Source organism: Panthera tigris, chromosome A1 (assembly GCF_018350195.1).
Source record: "Panthera tigris isolate Pti1 chromosome A1, P.tigris_Pti1_mat1.1, whole genome shotgun sequence".
NCBI classification, from domain to species: domain Eukaryota; kingdom Metazoa; phylum Chordata; class Mammalia; order Carnivora; family Felidae; genus Panthera; species Panthera tigris.
The window spans coordinates 119,316,812-119,331,359 of NC_056660.1; the positions used below are offsets into that span (position 1 = coordinate 119,316,812).

Genomic DNA, 14,548 nt, shown 5'->3' on the forward strand with positions numbered 1-14,548 from the left:
ATGAGTTTGTTGTAATTGCCCACCTAGTGTGTAAAATTTCGGCTTCAGTGTCATGCTTAACAGGGAATGTGCATAAGTACATGAAGCCAGCCGAGCATTCAAGGTTTCTATTTGTTGTTTTTCTTTACCAGCCAGCAGTTGGACACTGTGCTCGTCTTCAGGAAGAAGTCATTAAATCAATTCTTTATTTAACCTCTTTGCTGACTTATGTTCCCTGTCCTATGACGAAGGTATTTTAGTCCACCTGCTCCTTATTAAGCATGAATTCCCCTCATAGTGTTTTAATCCACTGGTTTGCATTTCTGGACATACATCCCTTGCATGAACTAATAGTAAAATCTATTTCTCTGGTCACAAGGTGAAATAGGCAAGAATACGTGAATGATTCATGAAACTCCATCATTGCTCAGGAGAGATTCTAAGTTATTTGCCAAAGATGGTGACTCTTTAGAGAAGATGGATAGGATTGATTTAGTGGTAAAAGTGTGGGATCTGGGTCAGATGACCTAGTTTGTAGCTAAGCTACACCACATGTGAACTGTGTGACCCTGACCACCCTCTTTAACTCTCTGTGTCTCAGCTTCCCTGCCTATTAACTGTAGATAATAATTATTCCTACCTAAGAAAGTTTCTGTGAGGATTAAGCAAGTTAATAAATGGAAGGCACTCAGGGCAGGGCTAGAGCAGAGGATGTACTTTGTAAATGTAGCTGCTCTGAGTCATTTTGTCTCAACACACTTTCTGGGTGAAGCTCTTCCTCCTGACATATAGCAAATGTTAATTAAATAAGTGCACACATGTTTCCTGGAGTTTCCACCCTGAAGCTGTGGACATATCGGCTTTTATGTTTTTCATTCTGCTTTCCATCACTAGGTTAAATTTAATGGATCAGTGCTGTCCTTTTGTACCCTAGATTTTCCATATAAGATTCCCACAGAAGGATGCACATGACCAGTGGACGGGGGAAAACAAAGAGGAGGCAAAACAAAGAGGCAGTCTATCAAATTAGCTGCCATTCTTTTCCTCCAGTGACAAATCTATACTGATCAATTTGAGCTGCAAAGACTTTAAGCTTTTACTTTTTCTGCTTCTCAACAGATAATCTCTTTGAATTGTTAAAAGATAAACTGAGGCCTATTAAAATTTTTAAAAGTTGATTTGAACAAAAATCAATTTGAATCAGGCAGCATGTAATCTGGCAGATAGAGAGGAGCTCCAAGGAGTTGCACACAATGAAAGCCTTTTATAAGCAGAAAGGAGCAGGAACAAGGAAGTTATACTAGGCAAAAGAACAGGTTGGTAATTGCAAGGTTACCTTCCTTTAGGGGACAGCAGAGGCCTATCAGGCAGATTAGTTAACTAGTACTGACAGGATGATTCTTTTTTGAGTAAAGATTCCGTTTCACAGAAAGCCAAAATTGTAATTAGGTCTTGCTTTGGTGGTATTAAGCTTAGCATAGGCAGCTCCATTTTGGGCAGACCTGTTGCCTCGTTTTCAACAATTCCCCTCATTTTACTGGACTCTCTGCCTACCTGAGAGAGGTCTTTAAAATTTAAGGCATGAGTGCCACTCTCAGCTAACTCTGGGGTTCTCACAGTTTTTGCTGAATCTCTGTGTGATATTCACAGGTCACAAGTTCAGATTCACATGTTTTTAGTAAGTTTTTAATTTTAATTCCAATATGGTGAACACACAGTGTTATTTTAGTTTCAGGTGTCCAATACAGTGATTCAACAATTCCATACGTCACCCAGTGCTCATCATGACAAGTACACTCCTTAATTTCCATCACCTATTTAACCTATCCCCCCCCCCCCCCCCCCCCCCCCCCCCCCCCCCCGCCCATCCACCTCCCCTCTAGTAACCATCAGTTTGTTCTCTATAGTTAAACATCTGGGTCTTAATTTGTCTCTTTCTATCCTTTTTTCCTTTGCTCATTTGTAAGTTCAGATTCTTTTAGTTGGTCATTATCTTTGTTACTTTTCCAACATTCTATTCATCAGGAGATCTTTTGTTTGTGGGAGATTGGCTGTGAACATGCATTTTGAGAGAATTTAGTGCACCAACAAGACTTATGATTATTATAAGCAGGATAACTTCCAATGTTTGGAATGCACTTTGGAGGCTTGGTCTCCAAGACCCAAACCAATGAGAATCAAATAAGTAAAGGAAGTTCCCATAGAAGGCATCACTTTCTTAAGCCAACTGGCTTATTCATTGATCTCACGTAGCTGGGTCCCAACTTCCCCAGAGATGTTAATCCAAGTGCAGGTGATATTTGCCATAGCATAAACACCTTCTTCCTCAGCTAAAATATAATTAAAGACTTATACTATTATGAGAACAAGTTTGGTCAGAGAGTCTAGGGATTTTGTTGGGCAACCACTGCTTTGCCAGCAGATTCGGGGATAAGTGCAAGAATTAAGGAACATTGTCTTCCCATGCATTTACAAAGAAGAAAAGCAAGGCGCAAAAAGGCAGAAGAATAAAGGTTTCATACTGGGGATGAACATTTTGATCCGTGATCTTGGGAAAGCTGCCCACCTCAAGATGCCGTCTGCTTCTGGGGAGAAACCTCCCTAGTCAATTTTAATTTTAGATTTCCAGCTGGTGTACAGTTCCAAGAGTCTGAAAAAACCCTTTTTAATTGGGATATATGAACCTAAAGTTCAAGTCCCTGAAGTTTGGCTGCTATTTGGGTAGTGAGAAGAACCTGGTATCATCCCTTCCAAGGACATTCAAGGGCGGTCTTTGTTCTTCATAATTCCAAACCAGAAGGGTGGGAGAGAATTTAGAAACATTAGTTTTTGAAAAGTCATAACCAGATATTTGAGGAAACTAGAGGAATTCAGCATCCAATTCACTTTACAGGTATGGAACACACCTCAAAGACAATTAGCAGGATTAGAATTTAAATACAGACAAAGGTCCAAAGGTAATTTCTCTCTCTATAATCAACCTCATTTTACCAAAGATAATCACAGTAAAGCTAATTTGTTTGCATTAAACTTGGTGTGGTATTATTTACCTAAGTCCAACAAGAATTCCTTTATAAGAAATCTCAGACTGAACTCTTAAAGCCTTTTGAGGCTAGGAAATCAAGCCCAGGACTTGCCATCAGATGTGTCATCAGACTTCGCCTGTAATACCTATAGATTTGGGTGAATTCTTCCCTTTTTGAGGTTCCACAGTTATCTTGTTTCCTGGGCCTGCCAGGACGTCACCTTTTTTGCTTTCCTGGTAAGGCAGCTGGGAACCATTGTAAGCAAGGTCTTTCCAAGGGGCTTCATTAGCTCCATAAAGTAAACCTTAGTTCCTTAAAGCTGTGGCCCTATCTGAGTCTATGTACGTTCTCAAATATGACATTCCAGCGAAGGCCTTGGCAACATAACCAATGTTTCCAATTGTGTCCTGTTACAAGGAGAACAGTATGAAAGAGACTATCCTCCCAAGATCCAGAGTCACTCTCAAAGATAACCAAAACAGACAATTCCCCCTAAGAACCAGCAGGAGTTGGTGGGACCCTAAAAAAGAAAGCAGGGCAACCTACATTTCTGCCCAGGCATATTTTGGAGGACCCCAATCTGACGATTGTCAACCTAAGTTGGTAGGACACAAAATGAGACAAACAAGAAGGGAGTAGCTGTCCCTGGGAAAGGACCAACTAATGGTACCCGAGAGCAAAATCATGAGTCACAATTCAAAGACCTAATTGTTACAAATGTTTTTGTTTTTGTTGTGTTTGTTTGTTTGTTTTTTTCTTGCCAATCTGAATTTGGAAAGGAAGAGGCAAGGACATTTTACCTTCCTCTATCGACCAGGCACCACAGATAGAGATAGGAGAGCCCACTTTGGTACGAATGCTTACCCTTTAGGTGGCCTCGGCCAGTTTTCCCAGAATGCCCCTGCCGGCCGCCGAGAGAACACGATGCCCCAGCGTTCTCGTCCTGGTCACCAGATACGTCAGAGGAGGACCAATATCCCCTTTCCCTCACGGTGAGGGCTCGGCTGGGACGCCTTTGTCTGGAGGGCACCGCGCAGGTGCACGAGCCGCTCCCGGACAGAAGAGCTCCCGCGAGGCCACGGTAACGCGAGACGGTTTTTGCGGAGCTTCAGCTGCTCGTGCAGCCTTCCAGCGGAAGGGCTCGCCGCCCGCCGCCCGCCGCCCGCCGCCCCGCCCCGGCCCCGCAACCGGGCGGTTTTTACAGCGGACGCCGAACAACCCGAACTCAGTCCCCCTTCACAGTCGGACCCGGTCCGGTTTCTAAGCCGGAACCAGTCCGGCCCCGAACTTCTTCCGGTTTTGAAGTCGGACTAAGGCTGCCGTGGGACCCGGCCTGGTTTCGAAGTCAGACCCAGTCCGACTCCGGCCGGCTTGTGGGTCCAGTCAGGAAGAAGAAATGTTCCAGGAACGCTTGAGAGCTTCTCACGTAAAAGCTGCTGGGATCTCACAGGGGCGTCCCGACCACCTCCTGAGGCAGCGAGAAGCAGCGAGCTCAAGGATCCTGTTGCTGGAGCTCAGGGGGCTCAGCAGGTACCTGGGCCTGGTTGCTCAAGCTCAGGGGGCTCAGCAGGTGCCTGGGTCTGGTTGCTTGAGCTCAGGGGGCTCAGCAGGTGCCTGGGTCTGGTTGCTTGAGCTCAGGGGGCTCAGCAGGTACCTGGGTCTGGTTGTTCCAGCTCAAAGGGAGTAGCAGGTACCTGGGTCTGGTTGCTGGAGCTCATCGGGCTCAGCAGGTGCCCTGGTCTGGTTGTTTGAGTTCAGGGGGCTCAGCAGGTACCTGGGTTTGTTTGCTCGAGCTCAAGGGATTCAGCAGATACCTACCTGGGTCTGGTTGCTGGAGCTCAGGGGGCTCAGCAGGTACCTACCTGGGTCTGTTTGCTCCAGCTCAAGGGGCTCAGCAGGTACCTGGGTCTAGTTGCTCAAGCTCAGGGGACTCAGCAGGTACCTACCTGGGTCTGGTTGCTGGAGCTCAAGGGGCTCAGCAGGTACCTGGGTCTAGTTGCTCAAGCTCAGGGGACTCAGCAGGTACCTACCTGGGTCTGGTTGCTCGAGCTCAAGGGACTCAGCAGGTACCTACCTGGGTCTGGTTGCTTGGGCTCAGGGGGCTCTGCAGGTACCTGGGTCTGGTTGCTGGAGCTCAAGGGGCTCAGCAGATACCTTCCTTGTCTGGTTACTCGAGCTTAGGGGGCTCAGCAGGTACCTGGGTCTGGTTGCTCCAGCTCAAAGGGAGTAGCAGGTACCTGGGTCTGGTTGCTGGAACTCAAGGGGCTCAGCAGGTGTCCTGGTCTGGTTGCTCGAGCTCAGGGGGCTCAGCAGGTACCTGGGTCTGGTTGCTTCAGCTCAAGGGGCTCAGCAGGTACCTGGGTCTGGTTGTTCCAGCTCAGGGGGCTCAGCAGCTACCTGGGTCTAGTTGCTCGAGCTCAGGGGGCTCAGCAGTTACCTGGGTCTGGTTGCTTGAGCTCAGGGGGCTCAGCAGGTACCTGGGTTTGTTTGCTCGAGCTCAAGGGACTCAGCAGATACCTACCTGGGTCTGGTTGCTTGGGCTCAGGGGGCTCAGCAGGTACCTTGGTCTGGTTGCAGGAGCTCAAGGGGCTCAGCAGGTACCCTGGTCTGATTGCTTGAGCTCAAGGGCCTAGCAAGTTCCTACCTGGGTCTGGTTGCTCCAGTTAGGGGCTCAGCAGGTACCTGGGTCTGGTTGCTCGAGCTCAAGGGACTCAGCAGATACCTATCTGGGTCTGGTTGCTTGGGCTCAGGGGGCTCAGCAGGTACCTGGGTCTGGTTGCAGGAGCTCAAGGGGCTCAGCAGGTACCCTGGTCTGATTGCTTGAGCTCAAGGGCCTAGCAAGTTCCTACCTGGGTCTGGTTGCTCAAGCTAGGGGCTCAGCAGGTACCTGGGTCTGGTTGCTCCAGCTCAAATGGAGTAGCAGGTACCTGGGTCTGGTTGCTGGAGCTCAAGGGGCTCAGCAAGTTCCTACCTGGGTCTGGTTGCTGGAGCTCAAGGGGCTCAGCAGGTACCTACCTGGGTCTTGTTGCTCCAGCTCAGGGGGCTCAGCAGGTACCCGGGTTTGGTTGCTGAACCTCTAGGGGAACAGCAGGTACCTACCTCGGTCTGGTTGCTCCTGGTTCCCTCTTCCATCGCCAGGACTGTGAAAACATAAACATGAGGCATATTACAATTTCAAGACATTATGTGGACAAAAATGGATTCGGATCCAGCAACATCCAATCTAGCAGATCGAAAGGAGCTCCAAGGAGCTGTACAGAATGAAAGACATTTACAGCCAGAGGGGAGCAGGAACGAAGAGGTTACACTACTAGACAAAAAGGCAGGTTAGTTGTTGGAAGGTTACCTTCCTTTAGGGGATGGAGGGGTCTATCTGGCAGAATAAGTAACTAGTGCTGATCGGGAAATTCTTCTTCTTTTGTTTATTTAATTTGAGAGAGAGAGAGAACATGGAGCAGGGGAGGGACAGAGACAGAGGGGAGTCCCAAGCAGGCTCCGCACTGCCAGCATGGAGACCCATGCAGGGCTTGAACCCATGATCCATGAGATCATGATCCTATCGGATACCAAGAGTCAGATGCTCAGGGAACTGAGCCACCCAGGTGCTGCTGATGAGGGGATTCCTGATTGGTTTAAGATTCCTCTTCTGGGAGAGCAGGAACTATAATTAAATTACGCTTTGGTTTGGTGGTATGGGGCTTAACATAAATGACTCTATTTTAGCCCTGTTGTCTTTTTTTTTTTTTTTTTTTTTTTTTTTTTTTAACAATACTGCAAAAGCACCACTTGCAAAACTTATCTGCAGGCTTGTTAAGGTAATTTATTAAAATTAAAGGAGGCAATTCGTTATTTTAAGCCACATGGGAATTTTAAGGAAAAGGTTAAGATTTTGAAGAGCTAGAATTTCTGAACTTTTTCTCCTCTTCTTTTTTTTCTTTCTCTTCTTCTCCTCCCCTTTTCCTCTCTTTCCCTCCTCCTCTCTCTTCTTCTGCTCTTCCTTTCAGTGCAGCTCAGTGTGTGGCATTGGTGGCTGGAAGTCTTCAGTGAACCTAGGTATGTAAGAACAAGGTAGTTTGGCTAGATTAAAGCTTACTGTGAATGGGGCAATCAATAGTTGGAAAAGTAGGTATAGGATAGATCCAAGAAAGCTTGAGATCCTGTGCTAATGCATAGTAACCCAGAGTCACTGAGGATGAGGAGGCAGAGGGAATGAGATACATAATGTTTCTTATTACTCTGGACATGAGGTTATAGCCTAATCAGGTTTTCTCCAGAATCCACAAAAACTGAAGTGTCCTGGTTACTCTTGTAAAAATATTAAATGGGAAGAGTGGGCAGAAACAAGCTTTATGTGTTGCTGGGACTCACCTGTCTCTGAATTCAGCCTTCAAACTTCAGCAGAGTCGAAACGGTGGTGCGGGGCACCTCCAAGAGACAGCGAAGAAAATTCTGCCTTCCTGTTTCCTCCTTCAGATGATCTTCCTTTCTTATAACTAACTTCCCCCAACTCACTTCTGCTTTGATTTCTGTACTGAAAGTGTCCATCTTACCTTTAAGGCCTCTAGAATCAGAAGGTTTCTCTTTTTCTTTTGGACTTTCTTTTTTACAAGGAACTTTTAACAAAGTCCAGCAAAGCCGTGGTGCTCCTGAAAGCTTGCTCTGTTTAAATTGTATCCAGAATTATAATTTCTTTAACGGTGGCCATTCCTCTGGTATTGTGTATCACACTGAAAAAAAGATATTTTGAAATTCTTTAACAGCATATTAAAATGCAAATCGGTCTTCCTATTAAAGATTTCTGGAAGTTCTCTGACAACACATTTAAATGCAAATTGCTGAAGTGTAGATGCTAAAATTAAAATTGGGAACAGAATACACCTCCGTGGAGGGGCTGGTGCTCTTAACAGCATAGAGGAAAGCAGTGCTCTAGGCCCCCTGTTTTGTAATCACACAGTCAGTAGGTGACCCACCGAATCGGGACAATTCCAGAGGAGAACATTCCCACCTCTCAGTTGCTCCTCCTCTTGCATTTAATTCTGCAAAATGGATCTGAGCCGAGTAGGCTCATGGCAACCTAATACAATGCAGATTTTTTCCTCCTCTTGTGTCGTGTTGTCTGGACAGGGGCAGGCAAAGCTCCTAACCCACTGGTATTATTTACTTTGCAACTCTGCCATGGTCTATTTACATCTTGTCTGAGATTTCTTCCCTTTCTTCTGCTCTTCCTAGAAGTGGATTGTTCTAGGAGGCAGGTCCCTATGGCAACGATACAAGCCAGTGCTTTTCCAATTCTGCTTTTGTGACACTGCAGGGTCTCTCTAATTATTCCAGGGGGGTGTCATGGGACTCTTAAAACAGAATTAGTTTTAATTCACTCTAAATTTAAAAATAAATATGTGTCATTCTGTGGTTTGGGGCCACTGGATGGTAAAGAATGTGGGCTGTGCGTAAGGATGATGATGAGAGTGAAATTAAATAATGATCTGTTCAAAACGACTTGAAAATTTAATGGTAGAGATTATTTCAGGATGATGTGGTTTCTTCAGAATAATGGAGAATAGACTCCTAGTCCTTTAAATGTGGCTCCCAGGTTGCTATTCTCATATAGGCTGGGCTAGGAGGAAAGCCTTTCTTGGCAAGTCTGAGCACTCTGTCTTCTGACATTGTTTTTCTTTTTTTAATTTTTTTTAACATTTATTTATTTTTAAGACAGAGAGAGAGAGAGAGAGAGAGAGAGAGAGAGAGAGCATGAACAGGGGAGGGTCAGAGAAAGAGGGAGACACAGAATCTGAAACAGGCTCCAGGCTCTGAGCTGTCAGCACAGAGCCTGACGTGGGACTCGAACCCACGGACTGTGAGATCATGACCTGAGCCGAAGTCGGACGCTTAACCGACTGAGTCACCCAGGCGCCCCTTGACATTGTTTTTTTCCAGGTGATGTGTCCTTCGGACTTTTTTAAGTAGTCCTGGGAAAATATCCTGGCTCAATAGGTCTCTTTGGTACTCTTTATTGGATCCTCTGTTTAAAAGTAATTTTTAGTTATACAAATACACATGAATACATTTTCCCTTAAAGGCTCTTTTTCTTAAACCCAGTACCCTCTCCTTGTTCTGGGAGTTAACTCCTGTTGTGAACTTAATAGGTACTCTTCAAAATGCTTACATATATATCTACAGATTATATGTAGCACTATTGTTAAACTATCGTTTAAAAGTCATTCTAGGGGTACCTGAGTGGCTCATTCGGGTTAAGTGTCTGACTTTGGCTTAGGTCATGATCTTGTGGTTTGTGAGTTCAAGCCCTGCATTGGGCTCTGTGCTGACAGCTCAGAGCCTGGAGCCTGCTTCAGAGTCTATGTCTCCCTTTCTCTCTCTGCCACACCCCCCCCTCCGCCCCTGCTTGCACTCTGTGTCTCTCTCAAAAAATAAATAAACATTAAAAAATTTAAATATATATAAAAGTCTTTCTAAAATAAGATCTTTGTCTATCAGTGTGTCTTAGAGGATTGTCAGTTTTGATGTTTATAGCTTTAATTCATTTATTTGCTTTTAGTGTTATATAATTATATTATAGTTTTTTTAACCAATTTCTTAATGGTATACATTTAGATTACTTGTAATTTTTCATTATTACAAATAATGCTGCAAGGATACAAATAATGCTGCAAGGAATATTTTTGCATTTGGCTCATATTAGGGTAGATACTGAGAAATGCAATTACTCTGAACCTACTTTTTCAAGGAATTTGCCCCTTTCTCTTAGTCTTCTGTATCAGCAGATATATCTAGAAACATTCCTTTTTTGACTGGTAGGTTCTGGTTTACTGAAAAGAGAGATTTTTCTTTTCCATAATCTGTGTGATTAAAAAAAATCACAATATTGCAAGAAATTACATCATAATGGCAGTCATATCCTGTGTTTTATCCACAGCGCAGATGACCGGGCATAAAGCAGAGCTCTGAGTGATGGAGTTAATATCGTTGATTCATTGCTGCTACGTGTCCATAGATTCTGTATTCTTCTCCAAGGGTCAAAAGCTCCCTATCAGTTTTTCCCCTAAGTATGTCATTTCTCTTTGAAAAGTTTGCCATAGAGCAGAAATAATAATTCTCAATTGTATAGTTCTTTGTATTCTTTGGTGGGCCTCATAATCTGGAAATAGTGAAATATCTGGTGAATTCAGAGAGTGTAGATAGCTCAAAGTTGGTAATGATGGCGATGATGATGATAGTGCTCCAGTGAGCTAATGGGAATCCTTGCTGAAGGAAAAAACAAACTGCTCAATGACTTCCTTCTGTAGAGTACATGTTAAGCTTAGTTAGGGAATAGATAAGCTTTTGCATGATTTTATTTATTTATTTATTTATTTATTTATTATATTTAAATACAAGTTAATGAACATAGTGTATTAATGGTTTCAGGAATAGAATTTAGTGATTCATCACTTACATACAACACCCAGTGCTCATCCCAACAAGTGCCCTCCTTAATGTCCATCACCCCTTTAGTCCATCCCCCAACCTACCTCCCCTCCAGAAACCTTCAGTTTATTCTTCTGTATTTAAGATTCTGTTATGGTTTGCCTCCCTTTCATTTTTTATCTTATTTTTCCTTCCCTTCCCTATGTTCATCTGCTTTGTTTCTTAAATCCTACATATGAGTGAAATCATGATATGTATCTTTCTCTGACTTATTTCCCTTAGCATAATACATTCTAGTTCCATCCACGTTGTTGCAGATGTCAAGATTTCATTCTTTTTGATCGCCAAGTAATATTGCATGATGTAATTTTAGTCGCAGAAGGCCAAACTTGGAAAAGCACTTAGACAAACACCCTCATATTCTTTTAAGAAAATTGGGTCTCGGGGAACCTGGGTGGCTCAATCGGTTGAGCGTCCGACTTCGGCTCAGGTCATGACCTCACGGTTTGTGAGTTCGAGCAGGCTCTGTTGTCAGGCTCTGTGCTGACAGCTCAGAGCCTGGAGCCTGCTTCAGATTCTGTGTCTCCCTCTTTCTCTGCCCCTCGCCTGTTTGTGCTCTGTCCCTCTCTCAAAAATAAATAAACATTAAAAAAAAAAAAGAAAATTGGGTCTCAAAGAAGTGATATATCTTGTCCAAGATCACTTAGGACGATAGTGGTAGCATCAGCATTATAAATCAGATTTTTGAAATTTTATTTTTAATAGTTCTATGAATTTTGACACATTCGCTAATACATCCAGGATACAAAACAATTCCATCATTCCAAAAAACTGTGTTTCCCCTGTGTAACCAAATCTGACCTCCATCCCTAACCTCTGGCAACTAGTGGTCTCTGAAATAGAAGTGCTTTTTCAAGGATTTCGTATACATGAAGCATAGAGTAACCTTTTACATTTGGCTCCTTCCCCTTAAATAATATGTTTAAGATTCCTTCGTGTTGTTGAGTGCATTAGAAGTTCATTCCTTTTTATTTCTGAGTTGCATTCCGTTGTGTGGATATATTGCAGTTACTTCATCCTTTCACCCACCGAAGGGCAATTGGGTTGTTTCTAATTTCTGGTGATTACAAATAATGCTGTTATAAATATGTGTGTACAAGTTTTTGTGAGAACATAAGATTGTATCAGTCTAGAGTAATTCCACTGGAAGCGGAATTGCTGGGCCATACAGTAAGCATATATTTAACGTTAGAAGAAGCTGCCAAACTTTAACCAGAGTGGCTCTACCATTTTGTAGTGCCGCCAGAGCAAGATGTTCAGGTGTTTTCACCTTTGCCAGCACTTGCTACTGTTCGTGTTGAGATTTCAGCAATTTTAATATGTTTGCAGTGTATCTCACTGTAGTTTTAATTTGCGTTTACCTAATAAGGAATGATGTTAGGCAGGTTTTCATGCCCTTGTCATTTGTAGGTCTTCTTGGGGGAAATGCCTGTTAAAATGCTTTATCTAGTTTTTAATGGGTTTATTTATTGCCTTTCTGTTGTGTTGGAAGTTCTAGCATCAGCAATCAGACAACAAAAGGAAATCAAAGGCATCCAAATTGGCAAAGATGAAGTCAAGCTTTCGCTTTTTGCAGATGACATGATATTATACATGGAAAATCCGATAGACTCCACCAAAAGTCTGCTAGAACTGATACATGAATTCAGCAAAGTTGCAGGATACAAAATCAATGTACAGAAATCAATTGCATTCTTATACACTAACAATGAAGCAACAGAAAGACAAATAAAGAAACTGATCCCATTCACAATTGCACCAAGAAGCATAAAATACGTAGGAATAGATCTAACCAAAGATGTAAAAGATCTGTATGCTGAAAACTATAGAAAGCTTATGAAGGAAATTGAAGAAGGTATAAAGAAATGGAAAGACCTTCCCTACTCATGGATTGGAAGAATAAATATTGTCAAAATGTCAATACTACCCAAAGCTATCTACACATTCAATGCAATCCCAATCAAAATCGCACCAGCATTCTTCTCGAAACTAGAACAAGCAATCCTAAAATTCATATGGAACCACAAAAGGCCCCGAATAGCCAAAGTAATGTTGAATTTTAAAATTAAAAATATGTATATATTCAAGATGTAAGTCCTTTGTTGAATATGTGATTTGTGGCTTGGCTATTTTTCCCCCCTAGTGTGTAGTTAGTCTTTTCACTTGCTGTCTTTTACAGAGCAAAGTTTTCAATTTTGATGAAGCCACATTTATCAGTTTTATTTTATGGGTTGTGATTTGATGTCACATCTAAGAGCTTTTTGCCTAACCCAGGGTTTCAAGAAATCCTTGTTGGCATCAAAAAGTTTCATAGTGCTTTGTTTTCTATGTAAGTGTAGGATCCATTTTGAGTTAATTTTTATTTAACACATGAGCTATAAATACAGGGTTTTTGTGTTTTGTTTTTTGTCTTTGTTTTTGGCTTCTATATGTTCAATTGTCCATCCACATTCATTAGAGTCTATACTTTTTCTTCATTGACTTGCTTTTGCTCTGTTGTCAAAACTCAGTTTTCTGTATATCTGTTTCTGAAATCTGTATTCTGTTCCATTGATCCATATGACTCCCCTTGCATCCATACCACACTTACTGTCCTATTTACTGTAGCTTTATACTAAGTGTTATGGAATCACATGAGATATCTCACTTTTGTTCTTAATCTTTAAAATTGGTTGGGCTACTTTGTTCTTTTACCTTTTCATCTAGATAGAACCAGTTTTTCAAAATTTCAAAAAAAAATCCTACTAGACTCTTGATTGGGATTGTATTATATCTTTAGGTCCTTTTGGAGAGATTTGAGGAAAATCAAAATCTTAAAACATTGGGAAAATTAAAATCCTAAAATATTGAGGCTTCCATTCTGCACATATAGTATATCCTTCCACTAATTCACATTCTTCTTTATTTCATCAGTGTTTTAAAGTTTTCAGCAACAGATTTAGCACATATTTTGTTAGCTTTATCACTAAGTATTTAATTTTTTGGAGCTTTAAAACATTTTTTTTAATCTTCAAATGTTCATTGCTTACTGTAAAGAAATATGATTGATTTTTGTGTGTTGATCTCATGATGCAGCCATGTTGAACTCATTTATTAGGTCTAGGAACTTTTTGATAGATGCTTTGCAATTTTCCATGTTGGCAATGATAGTGCCTATGAGTAGAGACAATTTTATTTCTTCTTTTGCAATCCATATGCATTTTATTTCTTTTAGTGTGTCTTATTGCAGTGATAGTGGGTATCCTTGCCTTGGCCTCCATTCTAGGGAAAGCATTAATTCTTTATTCATTAATTATGATGTTTGCTGCATGTTTTTAAAGAGGTCTTTATTCAGTTTAAGAAAGCTCTTCTTTTTAAAATTGTTTTAAAATGTTCATTTATTTTTGAGAAAGAGAGAGAGACAGAGCGTGAGAGGGGTAGGGGCAGAGAGAGAGGGAGACACAGAATCTGAAGCAGGCTCCAGGCTCTGAGCTGTCAGCACAGAGCCCAATGCAGGGCTCGAACCCACGAACTGCAACATCATGACTTGAGCCAAAGCCGGATGCCCAGCCGTCTGAGCCACCCAGGCACCCCAGCTATCTATTTCTTCTTAAGTGAGTTTTGGTAGTGTGTCTTCACCTGGTGCACTTCATCTAAGTTGTTGAATTTATGGCCATAAAGTTATTCTTACCATTATCCTATAATCCTTTTAATGTCTCTGAAGTCTGTAGTGGTATATTCTGATATAGGTAATTTGTGTCTTCCCTCTTTTTAATTTGTCAGTCTGGAGGGAGGGCGGTTTTGTTTTTCTTTTTTCCCCATAAATTAAGTTGATCTTTTCAAAGAAGCTGCTTTTGGTTTCATTGATTTTTCTTGTTTTCCATTTTCTTCTTTATTTACTTCCTTCTGCTTGCTTTAAGTTCCATATGGTATTCTTTTCTTAGTTTCTTAGGGTAGAAACTTTGATTATTGATATGAGAATGTTTTTCATTTCTTTTTTTTTTAAGAAAGTTTATTTTTTTTAGTAATCTCTACACCCAATGTAGTGCTCAAACTCATGACCCCAAGATTGCTAGCTCTTC

At 42.1% G+C, this 14,548-nt stretch overlaps 1 protein-coding gene and 1 long non-coding RNA gene across 6 annotated transcripts in view; one reads left to right on the forward strand and one right to left on the reverse strand.

Moving 5' to 3' along the window:
* The window catches only part of LOC122238636, a 44,871-nt gene extending 40,765 nt beyond the window's left edge, over positions 1-4,106 (reverse strand). For 3 of the 4 annotated variants that reach the window (XR_006217653.1, XR_006217650.1, XR_006217651.1), the window contains exon 1: positions 3,870-4,102. This is a non-coding gene — a long non-coding RNA (uncharacterized LOC122238636). Of the gene's footprint in view, positions 1-3,869 lie in introns of all 4 variants that reach the window. The other variant, XR_006217652.1, reaches the window with a different exon arrangement.
* The window catches only part of KCTD16 (potassium channel tetramerization domain containing 16), a 259,111-nt gene that overhangs the window by 56,096 nt on the left and 188,467 nt on the right, over positions 1-14,548 (forward strand). Inside the window, exon 1 of one of the 2 annotated variants that reach the window (XR_006217648.1) lies at positions 4,106-4,535. The exons of the other annotated variant lie outside the window; for it this stretch is intronic. The gene's annotated coding sequence lies outside the window, so the exon portion shown is untranslated. Of the gene's footprint in view, positions 1-4,105; positions 4,536-14,548 lie in introns of those variants that run through there. 2 annotated transcript variants of the gene reach the window in all.